Genomic DNA, 14,741 nt, shown 5'->3' with positions numbered 1-14,741 from the left:
CCAGTTCTGGCAGGGTAACCAGAGCAGGGACCAGTCTGCTCGTGTCCAGGCTTAAGGCCCCTCTGCTGTTGTGTGAGCTAGCCTGGGCCTGCAGTGGGAGTCCTGGGGTTCCTGAGGCAGATGTGATTGACAGGATGAAGGGCCCATCTCTTTGGAGATTTTGTACAAGTGTGTTCGCTTCTCCAGGCGCTGGTTAAGAGGTGGGAGACGTTTCTGCCTCATTTTTTGTAGCCTCCAGTCTACAGGGAGAGGGGCTTCCTACCGCCTTGGAACCTCAGTTTCCTTATGTGTAATAAGACCATATGTCTAGATGTGCCAGGACAGCTGTGATTTATGCCTATTAGTCCAGTAGAATTGTTAATAGCGTTTCCCTTTCCTTTCACAAGAATCCTTCTTTGAACAATATTTCCTGTGGTCATTGTCTTACTTAGCTTAGATTTCAGCTTCCCCTGTCCCCCAATGAAAAATCAAAGCCTGAGATAAGAATTTATGTGGAGATCATTTATTTATAGTAGTTATCCCAAGGAAGGGAGTGAAGGACTAGGTAGAGTGAACAGGGAAGGAGGTAAGGCTGACACAAGACTGTGTAATTGAGCTGGTCATTGGTACTGACCAGGATCAGTGACAGTGATGTGCTGTGACATCAGAGCTTGAGACCAAAGGAAAAAATTAGTAATAACTGATCGTATCTTAAAATTTTGATGTTTTGTTCATCATGGATTTTTATATTCGTTTTGATTTTTAAAAATACTATGTTAAAATATTATTTATCTTGATTATTGAATTTCTTGGCACCCCCTTAAATTTTGCACCTGAGGCAAGTGACTCACTCTTTTTACTTGCCTTAGCTTTTTCCCAACCCTAATTGCTGTGGGTAATTGGGATTTGATCCAGCTGGGACCTTCTAAAGAGCCTTAGAGAATGAAGAGGCATTTGTTTACTAGTTCTGGCTCCACTGGTCGACTCCCCTGCACTTTCAGGGTGTACATGTGTGAGAGCCAGCAGGTACCACTTCACAAAACTGTTTGCCATAGCCCATGAGTATATGTAAGTCCATACCTTGAACTACTTCGCCTGCCATACAAAATGCCCAAGTACACTGCTTATAGCTGGACCATTGGGAGGATTTCCCTTCACCATTGTCCTTTAGGGCCACTCCTAAGTGGGGCTATGTTGCAGTAAACAATCCAGTTTTTGGCTGATAGCACCTGTGAGACAGGGCTGAGTATTTTTTTCCCTCTATCAGTTGGTTATAGAGAACCACCCCCATAAGACCATAGGTTTGAGTTGAGGGAGAAGTGTTGGTATAGCTGAGGTGTAGGTGTCATGGAGTCTGAGCCACCTGTTCATTAACTTACCTGAACTGTATGGACCTGCTCAATCCTGATCCTGACTCTACCATTTCTATTATATGATGGATTGCTTATGTGCCTGCTTAATCTTATGACTTGATAGAATTTGACAATAACTAGCTCTTACTGGATATTTCTAGTTGCATAGACCCTTGATGTCCCATTGGCAGGTATAGCCAAATAGCTGCTTTTCAAAAGGCAAATAGCTCCCTGCTACAGAAGGCATGACCTTGCTCTGGCACCCTAGAGATCTTACTGAAACTCTTTTATTATGGCTTATCAGAGACTTTACCCAGCATCCTTATCACCATGAACACCTCTAGCAACATTGATTCTGCTGGGCCATGTGGACCAAATGGCAGGGAACCTTGTACTACAGTTGGACACATTGCAGAGCTCTCTCTTGCTCTGGGCTTCACTCAAAGGTGGGAGCCTTCCAAGGCACCCATTAAATGGGTTAGAGCAGTATTCTCACCAAGCACTATGTCTTTTTATTAGTGGTAGAGGGTACAGGGTACAACAACTTGCCTTTTCCTTACAGAGGATGGCCTGGCACGCTTCAGACTACTGGATCCCTAATAACTTCACCAGTTGGCTTCAAAATAACATGGGGCTTCCCTGGTGGCGCAGCGGTTGAGAGTCCGCCTGCCGATGCAGGGGACACGGGTTCGTGCCCCGGTCCGGGAAGATTCCACATGCCGCGGAGCGGCTGGGCCTGTGAGCCATGGCCGCTGAGCCTGCGCGTCCGGAGCCTGTGCTCCGCGGCGGGAGGGGCCACAGCAGTGAGAGGCCCACGTACCGCAAAAGCAAAAACAAAAACATATGGAATGAAAGAAGTGGGTGAGGATATAGATGAAATAAGATTGGCCATAATATTGGTCCTAGGGTTTCATTTTACTACTTTGTCAACTTTTATATACATTTAACTCACTCTGGAAGAAAAAGTTAAAAAAACCTTCACCAGCATGGAAGGCCCTCAATCATACTTTTTATCTCCCATCTTCTGGTATGAATGTGTCTTACTAGGACATCTGCTCACTAGGTTATGTTATATTAGCATTATGTCATCAGTACAGTGGACCATCATGATGTTCTATGGAATATCAAGACAAAGTCACTAAATACTATATTGTGACAGAGAGCCGGAGAATTAACATAACCTAAGGGCAAAACAGTGATATGTACTGCTATTCATCCCACATAAAAAAAGCTTTTGATCCTCCATACTGAGGGATATAAAGAAGAAAACCTTTGATGTTGGTGCTAATCTCTGTAATTCCTCCAAGGAGGTGGTTTTACTTCTGATGTAATAAATTGGTCAAAAATGTGGGTGTGTTAGAGGCTTCTGTTTGGTCCTTCCTACCATAATTTCTCTTATTTAATAGGACAGGGAGTAAATGTTAGGGTCTTGCCAGCTGCTAAGTGTATCTCTCCTAGGTATGCACTTAGGGACCAGGGAACTACTAAAGATCCAGTGTGGATCTTTAAATCCACTAGACTTGCTTGCAGGAGAACTCCATTTACCACCTGGCTTTCATGAGCCCCCAGTATAACTGGGGGACCCTAATGGTGCTTCCTGTCCATTAGTATCAGGGCCAGCTCATACTCTGTATCCAACAGCTCTTGACAGCTCTGGGTCTTTCCCTTTCCTCAGGCCAGAGTTACTCAGGTTAAAGGCCACTGCTATGGACTGAATTGCGTCCCACCCCACCCCACCCCACCCCCCACCCCCCACCAAATTCATATGTTAAAGCCCTAACCTCCAGTGTGGAAGTATGGTTGGAGATGGGGCCTTTGGGAAATAATTAGGTTTAGATTAGATCATGAGGGTGGGGTTTTCATGAGGGGATAGTGCCCTTATGAGAAGGGACACCAGAGAGATATCTACAAGCCAGGAAAAAGACTCTCACAGGAACTGAATTGGCCAGCACTTGATCTTGGACTTTCCAGCCTTCAGAATTGTGAGAAATAAATTTCTATTGTTTAAGCAACCCAGTCTGTGGTATTTTGTTATAGCAGCCTGAGTAGTCTGAGATAGCCACAGATCCCTTACAGGGAAAGATTGGGGAAGTAATTATCATAAATACTTTTAGCAGTATAGGAGGGTTCTTCCTTAAAGAGACTTGGACTCCTTTTCAATTAATAGGCTCTGAGCTCGTGAACTGGCCTGGATCTGGGAAATTTATGAGGAAACACTATTTTCCATTGTAGCAGTTGTCATCAGCCTTCTGATCACTAGCTCTTCCTTTTGGGGGTAAGGTTGTTATATAAGTCAAGTAATAGTCAATCTGCCCATTTATTTAACTCCTAGGAAAAGCATGGTGTATTAGCCATCGCCACAGATCCCATGGGTTGAAGCCCTCTGGTTGCCCCTTTGGTCTGTAATTACATCCACCCTGCCTCTGTTGTTTAAGTGTCACCATCCAGCCTCTGCTATTCTAGAATCCTACCATCCCCACTAACACTAGAGATCCACACCTGTGCATTTTCTATTGCCTTAGTGAAGGGAGTGTCTGATGAACTTGGCTTGGGAATATAATCCGGTGATAGGTTCTCTGGTCTTGCGTGTTAAAAACAATCTAACATTCTCACTCCCCTGGGCCTTCTGACTCCTTTGATACTGTCAAGAAAGCTCTGGCATTTCCACCTCATTTCCATAGGCCATAATTGTATCCAAGTACCGAAGAGCCATCTCAGAAGTTTATGAAGATGGTGTTATGTATCCTTGCTTGGATGTTAAACCCAGCGTAATGAGAGAATGCTTCCAGATTAGTAAATTCCCACACATTTTACCCCTGTTCCTACCAGAACATAGGTCCTGTCATTTTTTCAATATATATGCTATTTCCTTGTGGATCAGGGACTGTATTTCCCCACTTAGGCTATGCTGAAACCTAATTCTAGTATAGAGACCATGAGGGGAGGTAGGGAGGATCCGGAGGAGGATAGGCGTCACCTCTGGAGCCACTTGCCTTAGGAGGAGTCTTGGCAGGGATTCCAGTCAAGGAGAGGCTACTCTCCTGTAGTATGGGGAAGAGAGCTGCTGCTGCTGGCCTTGAAGGTTTGGGGGAATCCAGGAATTAAAAATTCTCAATTAACGGACCCAAATGTCCCTGTTCCATGTTCCAGGGTTCCGTGTATTTTGTATCAGGGCCATGACTTTGTCATAGACCTAACAAAGCTGTGCATGCAGCCTTTTGTTGTAGCTCTCCTACCCTTATAGTTAAATCAATTAAATAAGCCCTGGGTTTGATTTCCAACACGGTCTGTCCTGTGGCTGCAGGAGATAAAGCTTCTATGGAGGCCTCCTGGCTTTCACAGTGTACCTTGAGTATAGAGTTGGCTGACCTGGGACTATCATTTCTTTTTTCAAGGCTTCTAAAGCACTTAGCAAAAGTCAGTCAAGGCCATCATCCTTATAATCACCATTGTCCTCATATGTTCTCTGTGCCATAAGCAGGGTTTCTCAATCTTGGCACTATTGAAATTCTGAACCAGATTATTCTTTCTTGTGAGGGGCTGTCCTATGTATTTCAGGATGTTTAACAGCATCTCTGGCCTCTACCTATTAGATGCCATAGCACACTCTCCTAGTGGTACCAGGCATTTAGCAATGTCTCCAGACATTGCTAAATGTCCCCTGGGGGGTAAAATAGCCCCTGATTAAAAAGCACTGACACAAGCCAATGCTTCACTTTCCCCTTGCATCTCTTTCTAATCTCTAATCATAGGCGTTCTGGTAAATGATGCTACTGCATGCTGGGATTATTACCATCCTACTTACTAACAGTAATGGGGTCCTTATCTCTGTCAGAAAGGGGACTGTTCCAGTTCTAGAGTCCCTTCCTTGCAAGTCTGCCTTCTAGACTGCCTTCTATTTGGGAATGACTCTAAGGGAACAGGAGTAAGGGATGGTGGAGAGTAAAACAGAGAAGAAGAAAAGCAAGTACAAAGGTACAGCATAGGGTTGTTTACAGCTGTGGGGACCTGGGGGAATGTGTCTCAGAAATGTCTAAGATTCAGAAGTAGGCAACATTAATCCATAGGTTCCCACCCTTCTTGGTTCAGGTGTGCCCTGTTGGGTGTTAACCCCCCAGTACTTCCAGATCGCACACCCATGCATGTTGAGCAGGTTTCTATATGTGTTCCATGCCTCAGCGTCCGAGGAGTCCGGGAGCAGAAAGTGAGAAGTAAGCAGCACAGCTGAGATTGGGATACCCCAGAGAAGCTGGTGGCTATATCAGTGGCTGGTTGCTATAAACAGTGTGCCTGGAATATCTGAAGTTGTGAGCTTGAGGAGTCCTATGTGGTCATCCTACTTATATATGACTACGGAGGATGCAGCCTGTGCTGCCCTTCATTGGGTGCTGCCCAGGAACATGAGGAAGGCTAGACCCTGGCAGCCTCATTTATAGGTTCAAACCCTGCCTCTGCTCCTTCTGACCAAAAGGGCCTGGAGTCAACTATGTGGGGCGGGTGGATCCCTGGGCCACCCCCTGGCACCCAGGCAATCTGCTCCAACCCAGACACCTGCCATGTGAACACTAAACCAGTGGTTGGGAAAGGCAGACGGATGAGATTGCAAAGGTTGGCAGAGGATAGACCATACTTGACCTAAAAGATTCTTAATTTAAAAAATTTAATTAGTTAATTAATTTTTATTGAAGTGTAGTTGATTTACAATATTATGTTAGTTTCAGGTATACAGCACGGTGATCCAGACACATAAATATCTATATCTCCATATATATATACTATATATTTTTAGATTTATATTTTAAAATATATATGTATTTCAGTTATATATATATATATATTTTCAGATTCTTTTCCCTTGTAGGTTATTAAAAAATATTGAGTATAGTTCTCTCTGCTGTACAAACCTAAGTGGAGTCACAGTAGGACAGTCAGCTTAAGATTGAGCCTGTAGGGGAAGAACCATCCCTTGGCTGGGCCTCTGAGCTCTATCCTCCCAGGCTAATTCCAGTGGGACTGGGTGAGACTACAAAAAGAGGGCGGGGGAAGTTTGGAAGGGATCTATTATTAGGCAGTGCAAACAACCCAAGGCACTCTTGAGAATGAGCATTTGGAGAAGAAAGGAGAAGCTGGGCCAGAAGCTTGAGGAGGCTGGTGCCTCAGGGACAGGCAGGGGAGTGGACAGGAACACAGGCTGAGAAGGCACTGCATGAAGTGGGAGGGGGAGGTGGTGAGGAGTCAGAACAGCCCATTTAGTGCAGGGATCCGAACCTGACCCCAGGCCCAAGTCAGGCAGGTGTGGGGGTGGGTTTGTGCAAGCCAGAGTTTATGAACAGGTGCTGTGGGCACCAGCCTTGTCTACACCCAGACCCAAAGCTTCAGGGGTCACCTTGACTCAGCTCATCTTCCACCATTCTATGCTCCATGGAGGAGCCTGGCCCTGTGTGAAGAGCTGGTGCATCTGAGCTGCACTCTGGGCTGTTCTAGGAACCTTGACAAGCAGAGATAGGCCAGCGCCCTTCAGAAGTGTCCTGGCAAGAGTCACTAGGCCGTTGGTAGGACAGGCAATGTTCTCCAGGGAAGATGCGTACTTGCGACTGCCCTGGGTGTTCTTGCCATGGAGATCAGCTAACCAGCGTGTGACCTCGGCAAGTTTCTCAACCTTTCTAAGCTCATCCATGAAGTGAGGATAATAACTGTACTTCCTTTCAGGTTTATGTGAAGATGAAAGAAGAGTAATATCAGTTCACTAAGGACTTGAAGATGAAGACCTGGGACATATTAGCTCCTATGATATTTCTTACCCAATTTGCATCCTCTGAGACTTCCTCTGAGTCTGTAACCGCTCTGGCTTCCCATGAAATGTGCCTTTAGGCCAAGAATACCCTGGAGAGAAGCCGAGTGTCCTTCCACTGCTGCCTATATTGGTAAAGAAGCTGGTGTATGGTGTGGTGCTTCAGCCTCTGAGCTTCGCTAACCCAGTCAGACTGGGGAGACAGACCTGCTCACAGGGCTGGTCAGTCAGGTCTCTGAGCCCACATGGCTGAGGCCAACCCCAGACCCTGCAGGAACAGGTAAGGCCTCTGGCAGCCTCTCCTGGGATTTCTAGCCTCTACCTTCAGCCACAGATGGTCCACATCAGACAGGAGCAAAGACAAAATTTGGTTTCCAAGTAGTTTCCTACTTGTGGTAGAGGGGGCACAGAAGAACGGTCCTTGCTTATTACAGACCCCTTTACTACCCTCATTTCTTTTTAGACTTCCACCTCTTTTCAGAGGTGCTAAGGACTATTTTGTGGGAAAATTTTGAACATTATGTGAGAAAATGATAAACCAGGAAATTACCCAGAGTTGTAGAAAGCAAATCAGGGGTTAGCATGGGGACTAAAGTCAAGAAGCTGTTACCCTGGGTAAGAATGAGCCCCAGGATGGAGCTGCAGTGCAGATAAGCTGGGCAGGGGGACCCACAGGTGGAGGAGGGGGCAGGGCACTCCCTGAGTGGTCAGCAGGACTCTCTGGGCCCATAGCCCAGGCTTCTGGGCATCACAGTGCAGGTCACAACACCCCTAACTCAGCTGTTCATGGGCTGTTACCACAGGGCCAGGCTGCTGTGCCACCAAGAGGGGCTGAGTCCTTGGCCGGGAAGGGAGGGCTGGCTTGAAGGAGCATCTGTGTTTCTCCTGCCCTCACCCCTTTCCTTGGTTCTCAAGGTGGAAGGTGGGAGAATAAAGCTTATCACACAGAGAACCAGAAAGAAGGACTCAGTTTTCATTTCTAGCTCCTTGGAGGGTCAAGGAAGCCTGTAAGAGTCTGGAAAAAGATCTTGAGGAAGCTGAATTTACAGATCAGCACAACTGCCATTATGGGGACCTGAGGCAGGGCTGTCAGCAAATTTCAGCAGTGACTGCACCTCATGGGACCTTGTGGGCTGGGTTCAGGAGTTTAGACTTTGTCCTAATGGGACTTTGTCCTAATGGGAAGCCATGGAAGCATTAATAGACAAGAGTGGCATAGTCAGATTTGCATTTTAAAAATCTCTCTTTGGGCTTCCCTGGTCGTGCAGTGGTTGAGAGTCTGCCTGCCGATGCAGGGGACACGGGTTCGTGCCCCAGTCTGGGAAGATCCCACAGGCCGCGGAGCGGCTGGGCCCGTGAGCCATGGCCGCTGAGCCTGCGCGTCTGGAGCTTGTGCTCCGCAACGGGAGAGTCCACAACAGTGAGAGGCCCGTGTACCGCAAAAAAAAAAAAAAAAAAAAAAAAAAAAATCTCTCTTTGCTGTTGGGTGGAGAAAAGATTGAGGGGCCAGATGGGAGACAGGAAGGCCAGTCAGGAGGCTGTTATAGGCCAGGCAGGAGAATGTAGGGGCCTGAACTGGGGCTTGGAGCTATGGAGGCAGCTATGGAGGCTAGTTAGGGATTAGTCAGGGATGAATGCAGTCATGCCTACGAACTGGTCTCCTTGCTTCCACCTTTGCCCCTTACAGTCTATTCTCCATACAGCAGACAGAGTCATCCTGGTTAAAACATAAAAGCCCAGGTCATGCCACTCCTCTGGCTTCTCCTCTCCGAGTAAAAGCCAAAGTCCTTCCTGAGGCTTACAAGGTCAACGTGGCCAGTCTTCCCACCCCCACGTCTCTCTGAGCTCGTATACTTCTACTGGCACCTCACTTACACTACTCCAGACATTTCTTCGCTGTTCTTAGGACAGGCAAGCACATGTCTCCTCCTCCCTGCCCCGTCCAGGGCCTCTATGTTCCCTGCTCCCTTGGCCTGAAATGCAGTTTACCAGATATCCACACAGATGCTCCCTTACTCCTTATTTTCTACTGTAATATCCTATTTATTTCCATTAAGCACTGCTTATCATCTGTGCTTTTAAAATATGTTTGTTCAAAATGTCTCCTAGTATGTAGCACAATGCCTGGAACATAGTAGATTCTTAGTAAATAATTAGTTGAATGAATGAGTTGAGGTTGAGGTTGAGGATGCAGGAATGAGGCAGTTGCCCTCTAGGCCTTACCTCCTCTTGAGGGTTTAGGCAGTATGCCAGCAGAAACTAGGAGAGCAAGGTGAGGAGGAAAGTGGTAAGAGGCAGGGAGGCCCAAGGTATATGTGTGTCAGAGAGAGGGTCGGTGCTGGCCCCAGGGCCCCTGCACCTCTCCATGCCTGACCTGAGATCTGGGCAGGATGGTGGTAGGTCTGGGCCAGGCTCTGACCAAGGAGATCATAGGCTGTGTCAGAAGCATCAAGAAGGAATGGAAGGGGTAGGATGGAGGGCATGTGGATGGGAACTACTACTGATTTTGCCTGGGGATGGGCCAGCCAAGGCTTTGCTCTAGGGGAGGGGACAGTGGAGCTGGGCCTTAAAAAGTGAGTAGGAGTTTGCTGAATGAAGAAGAAAGAATAAAGGCATTTTGAGCTTGAGAAAAGGTCTGAGGGTATGAAAAGCCAGGATTGCTCAAAGAACGGTGAACAGTCTTGGGTAGCAGAGGAAGTAAGACACACGGTCGGTCAGCAACCTGTAGTCCAAGAGGCCTTAAATGGTAGGCCTACAATTGATCGGTCAGGGGCTCTATCCTGAGGGCCCTGGGGCCATGTTGGCCAGGGGAGGGGGTCCATGAAGCAAGGGAATAAGAGAATTCTCCAGCTGTCCTGAAATGGGCCGCAGAAATGCTTAGGAGGCAGAACCCCAGACACAGTGATGGGTAGGATGGGATGGCTGGGGAGAAGGTGTAGAGAATGATGTCCAAGCCTCTGGTTTGAAGGCCCCTGAGGTGAAGATGTGAGAGAGGGGCAGGTTTCGGGACAATAACGAGAGGTTGGTCTGGGGCAGGTGGGCTGGGATTTCTGAATTGGGGACCCTAGATCTGTGTCTCCTCCTGGAGACTCAGCTGCCCCGTCTCAGGACTGGGACCCTGGGTCACAAAGACCTTGTTCCGCAGCTTGTCCCAAGCTTTTCATGGTCCAGCACATTTGGGGTCAGTCAGGGCCCCTGGGCAAAGGAGGTAGTTGGGGGACTGGGTAGAGCCTGGGCCTTGAAGCAGGGAAGACTGGCAGCTCTGGCGCCACTCCTCTTGGCTACTGCCCCCCCTGCAGGATGCCTACCTTGGCAAGGGTTGATCTGGTTGTGAAACCGTGTACAAGCCCCTGTGTCCTTGTCTTTTGAAGTAAAAGGCTGACTCAAGAGTTAGTGATTGGGAAATGTGAAGATGTAGAAACAAAGAATAGCTGTTGGGCTGGGAAAATGGTAAAAATTAGACTATAAATCTGTCACATGGCAGAATCACCGAACTCCCAGTTCCCTGAAAGATATAAAGGTCTGACACACATTACTAAGCTGTGTTTATAGGAAGCAGCCCCCCCTCCCACCAGATGAAAACTGCTGACCCCAAGAACATAGACCCTAGACTGGTTAAAGCCAGAAGGTTGATGATGCTTGAAACTTCACCTTATGCCAACCAGTCTGAGAACTGTCCACAAGCTGATAATGCCCTGCTCCTTGAACACTATAAAACTCCTCACTACCCCCTCCAAGGTGGGTCACCCAGTCTCGAGGGCATTAGCTCACTGTGGCCCCCTTTGCCTGGCAAAGCAATCAAAGCTATTCTTCTCTACTTCTCCCCAAAACTCTGTTTCCGAGTTTCTATTCAGCACTGGTGAACAGAGGCTGAGTCTCCGCAACAGTTGCTGCAGCTTTGCTTGATCTTGATCTTAATGGTACCTGGGTAACTGGAGGACCCCTCAATTGGGGTGGGTAGGCCCCGTGTGGGGAGGTGGTGACTGTGGGATTAAGACGAGTAAGGGCGGCTGCTGGGAGTGGGGAGCCAGGTTTCGGCAGGTTTGAGTCTGGGAGAGGGGTGGGGGCCTGTGCCTGAGGCTACAGGATTTTTTCACTGGAGATCCTGAGCCTAATAGCTTCCCCCGCTGCTGCGGGCCAGTCCTCTGCTCACCGTATGAGCCGGTGGTGCCTGACCTTGTCTGCAGACTGCACGGGCCTCCAGGACCAGGGCACAAGACTCCAGCCACTCAATTCTCAGAGGACACTTGCACACTGCCCTGTGCTCCTTGAGGGAGGGGAGGGGTGGGGTCCGCGGGAGGAGCCTTGGAAGAAATTCCTAGGAACTAATTAAAGCAGGAACACAAGATCTATAAAAAGAAAATGGAAATAAAAATATACCAGAGTACTTCACAACACTCTGTCAATGAAAAAAGTTAATCAATAGTCAACCTAAGAAAGAAATGAAAGATTTTATTTGAGCCAAACTGAGGATTATAGCCCAGGAGACAGTCTGAGAGCGCTCTGAGAACTGTTCGTAGAGGTAGGTGGGGAGGTCAATATATATGTGATTTTGTTTAAGTGGATACTAGCGATCCGGCTCACATCTCAGTAGAAGGTTGCTGCTAGCCATGAGCAACAGACATCTTAGTTAATGGTTTTAGTGCTTTTCTCAGTATGAGAAGATGCAAGAATCAAGGTTCTTAAAAATTTCTCCTGAAAATATCTAACTCTCTGAAGGCCTGTTCTACCACCTTTCCCAGAACACAGAGTGCCTCATCCTGATCTTTGCCTTGAATTCTTTTCAGGGTCTACTGTAGGTCAGTGACTGAAGTGGCTAATGACTTGATTCTTGTAGAACTGGATGGTGGGCAACATTCTTTATTTTACAATCCCTTCCCTTTCAGTCTTAATTTCAACTGAGGTCTGGGGGCCATTTCATGACCAATTTGTCCCATGACACTAGGAATGTTCATTCCCAGGTCAGTCGAGGATTTCATTGATAGGCCACTCAATGTGCTATTACTGGACTAGGCCCTGTTAACAGTAACTAAAGGCCTCTGGACTGCCTATCTCACTAGTCTGTTACGGTCCAGGAAATGGTTCCTTCTTGTTGCTTCTTCACATATCTAGAGTTACACTATCACACTCATTGATCTTATAGATCTATATATTTGGTCAGTCATTTCAAGTTGCCAAATCATTAATTTTATCTGAGGCTCAGTCACACATTTGGTAATGCAAGAAACAATAATCTGGCAAAATAGGCAGAATATAAGAAATATATCGAGGGCTTCCGTGGTGGCACAGTGGTTGAGAGTCTGCCTGCTGATGCAGGGGACACGGGTTCCTGCCCCGGTCCGGGAAGATCCCACATGCCGCGGAGCAGCTGGGCCTGTGAGCCATGGCTGCTGAGTCTGCGTGTCCGGAGCCTGTGCTCTGCAGCAGGAGAGGCCACAACAGTGAGAGGCCTGCGTACCAGTTAAAAAAAAAAAAAAGAAGAAATATATCGAGTAACATTAATAAGGTCATAAGTAAGTATTTAAGCTAAGAACTTCCACTAGGTGTGGCCCAGTATTTACCCAGGTCGTCTGACCAGTCTATTCTGCACCAATCACTATCTTTAAGGGAAATTATACACTGGCATTGTACATAAAGTTCACCAAAGAGGTAGGCACATACAAGGCAAGTGGAGGTGTGTCATCATGACCCCTTACAGGATTGAGAAAGGAGTGTTACCTTCTAAGAGTTACATGGCTGGCACCAGGAGAAAAATTGATATTTATGGTTGAGGAGGTATTTCTGCCATTGGGGAGGTCTAGTTAACGCACATGGAAGCTGCGCAGTGCACACTAGGGGGAGGGAGGAGGCTAAAGGGCAGAGAAAAAGTTTTATGTTTAAATTTTTTTTGGTCTTGCCTTAAAATCTGAATTTTTATTTCATCAACCTGAATAAATGCAGAATAAGCACAGATCACAGTATTCTCTGGGAGGAAAGGATTCTAGCCAGTTCTCCCCAAGTGAGTCTCTAGAATCAGGGCAACCCCAGTCACGGTTCAAAGGGGTTTGTTGTCTGTTTTTCCAGAGCCTGATACTGAGTCTAAACCTCTGGACAATTGGAAATATATGAGAATAACCTTGGCAAGTTTGTAAACGAAGAACAAGGAGGAGAGATTAGCACGTTAAACTCTTTAAGAGGTAATAATTAAATCAATATGATAGTTTCAATAATAAGAAAATATTTCAGTGGAATAGGGTCCAGTAACAAAGATTCTTGCAAAAATATGACAAGTTCCTATCTATCATTAAGAAGTTCATCCTCAGAAAAATGAGTGAAGGATTTAGAGGAATTCTTGGAGAGAGAAGACCATTCTGTTCCATGTTCATTCAGCACCCACCAGCAAACACAACAAATGTTTGTTGAATGAATGCTCATCTCTGGTAATCAGAGAAATGCAAATTAAAGTAACTACATATCGCATTTTACTTATCAGATTGGCCAAAATGAAAAATAAAAACCTGGTAATACCCTGTGTTGCAAGAGCATGAGGAAATGAGCACTGTCACGTGCTGATGGTGAGAGTGTGAATTGGTAATGTTGCCGAAATATCGGCTTCCTGTGCACCAATGCCGAACAGAAATACAGAGACAGAGATTTCGGAGGAAGAGAGAGATGGCTTTATTTTTCTTCCATGCACAAGGGAAGACAGAGCATGCAGCGCCTCAAGAACTGTGCCCCTCTGTCCTGGGGAATTACAGGGGGTCTTATAGGTGGAACCCGCAGCCCAGGGTAAGTGAAAAGGATCAAAGTGGTGAACGTCTTGCATTCTTCTTCTTCTTCCAATATTTTAAAAGTTACTGCTGGCGTCAGGCAGCCTGGTAATTGGGTCTGTTCATCTCTGGGTTATCGGCCTGCGACCTTCCTTCTGAAATGTAAACAGCTAAGAGGGGTGATTTGCTACAAGAGAATGCAGCAAGAGTAAGTGCCAGGTGCAGGGTACAATTCATATGGAATCAGAGAGTAACTGGTTTTGCTTAGCTTTGTGAAGGACAAGTGTTTGTTAGTAGTAACAGCTAGAGTATAACCAAGATTGCTTAATTCTTTCAGGCCTGTTTATGCTGTTTCCCCAGCCTGCTCATTGTTTCTTATTTTCTTTGTTTATCAGAAGATTTCTATCTTTGCTGCAACAGTAACAGTCTTTTGTGGTCTGTGATAGTACAGAACTGAATATAGCACAATCGTCCATTACTCGGGGCTCACTAAATAAACGAGGCTGCTTCCTCTTCCGAGCAACCTAAGGAGAGGGTAGATCCACGTGACCCGGAGTCCAGGATGCGTCATCGAGTGCGAACAGCCACAATTCACCAACTCTGCTATCACTTATATTTTTTAAAAGTGCGAGTCTCTCCAGGAGTGTGCAACCGAGCTGTGAAAGGCCAGGCCTCGGAGAAGGAGTGGCGTGTACTCTGGAGGCGAGTGTTCTTTTCTTTCTACTAAAATCTTACACACACACACACACACACACACACACACACACACACACACACACACACACACACAGAGACACACACGCCCTGCGCGCTCCCTGGTGGGGAGAGTAGGAAAGGAGAAAGTCGGGGGGTGGGGGTGGGCGGGGTTGG

The 14,741-nt window shown here is 46.8% G+C and overlaps 1 protein-coding gene across 2 annotated transcripts in view; it reads left to right on the top strand.

Annotated features, from left to right (window-relative positions):
- The first annotated feature begins 13,777 nt into the window (after positions 1–13,777).
- P4HA2 (prolyl 4-hydroxylase subunit alpha 2) overlaps positions 13,778–14,741 on the top strand; it is a 78,732-nt gene continuing 77,768 nt past the window's right edge. Inside the window, exon 1 of one of the 2 annotated variants that reach the window (XM_073802504.1) lies at positions 13,778–14,573. The gene's annotated coding sequence lies outside the window, so the exon portion shown is untranslated. The remainder of the gene's footprint in view (positions 14,574–14,741) is intronic. The other variant, XM_073802503.1, reaches the window with a different exon arrangement.

Source organism: Tursiops truncatus, chromosome 3 (assembly GCF_011762595.2).
Source record: "Tursiops truncatus isolate mTurTru1 chromosome 3, mTurTru1.mat.Y, whole genome shotgun sequence".
NCBI lineage: Eukaryota > Metazoa > Chordata > Mammalia > Artiodactyla > Delphinidae > Tursiops > Tursiops truncatus.
The sequence above is the reverse complement of the archived record's forward strand: the minus strand, read 5'-3'. Positions and strand labels throughout refer to the sequence as shown.